Source organism: Penaeus monodon, chromosome 32 (assembly GCF_015228065.2).
Source record: "Penaeus monodon isolate SGIC_2016 chromosome 32, NSTDA_Pmon_1, whole genome shotgun sequence".
NCBI classification, from domain to species: Eukaryota; Metazoa; Arthropoda; class Malacostraca; order Decapoda; family Penaeidae; genus Penaeus; species Penaeus monodon.
Window position 1 is genome coordinate 26,450,273 of NC_051417.1, and position 1,211 is coordinate 26,451,483.

The window sequence follows — 1,211 nt, forward strand, 5'->3', positions numbered from 1 at the left end:
CTCAGACACCGAGAACAGCCCTAAATCTCAAGCGCCTGATTGTGAGAAATTAGTGCCGGCAAAATCTCAGCAGCGCTCATCCGTTACGTCCCAATTTGATCCAACTTAGGCCAACATAAACCAAAATGAACTTATAATGAACGGATATCAACAGTGCGGGCTGTGGGAAGCGGGAGAAGACTCAGCAAGTATAAAGCGGTTAAGTTGTGGAGGATTTTTTTAATTATAATCAATGAAGGTCACTTTTTCGTTACATGGCAAAGTGTGGTCTTGACAAGGTATAGGTTTTTCCTCGATATATTTTTTCCCTATATCCCATGGTTTTTGCTTGTCCTAAAGCTAGTTTTGTATTTACATGACTGGATTTTTTTTTCTAAAGGGGGCGACAATAACATATTTTTTCGTACACGAGAGATAATGTCCATGCAAGATCAAACAGCATTAACAACCTTTATAAAAAAGTAGTCAATGCACGTACAAAACTGCACTACATTTAAAATCATAAATTTAAGCCACACTGCAAACAAACGCCATCTACACATCACTCATCAGAATCAAAATAATCAATCATTTTACACAAAGTACTAAATCCCCCCATCCCATACCAGGCCTACACAAGCTGCTGCAGTTCACACGGTCCGACAGGCCAGTAAGCCATACACACGATTTTCGTTTCCTAGCCAATTACAAGAACTTCGAATCTTGCTACTGGCTGTTTCGTTCTAAAGGAGAACAGTACTTTTGGTCTCCTAGAACGTATTTCTTTGTGATGTTTTAAAGACTGACGTAGATTGGGTGATCATATCATCATATATGGGAAGAATCGTCTTTTACCAATTCCTAACATCTGGATTACAGTTCGCTACGGACACCAACTCCTTTTCTTGTGAGATCGAAAAGACCCACCAAAATATCAGGCCTGAATTCGCTACCCACAATCTCCAAGGTCCAGGTCGGAGATATTTCACGCTAATACCGTTTAGGCCTACGGTCATACATACTCGGGACGGAAGGCATAAAAAAAACACACACACACACCTGCCTGCCTAGCGTATCTGAACTGACATTTCTACGGCCTCCTCGCCTTGGTTCCTACATCTGAACGCATTCCCCATGGGACTCCCTCTCACAGGAACCCGCTGAAAGGAGGCTGGTGGAAGGGGGTTAGGAGGGGGAGGAGGGAATCAGGGAAGTGAGATCTGCTCAGAATT

General features: G+C 42.7%; 1 protein-coding gene across 2 annotated transcripts in view; it reads right to left on the bottom strand.

The window, feature by feature from the left end:
• Positions 1-1,211, bottom strand: part of LOC119593775 (protein draper-like) — a gene marked incomplete at its 3' end in the record, with an annotated part of 60,455 nt that overhangs the window by 58,224 nt on the left and 1,020 nt on the right.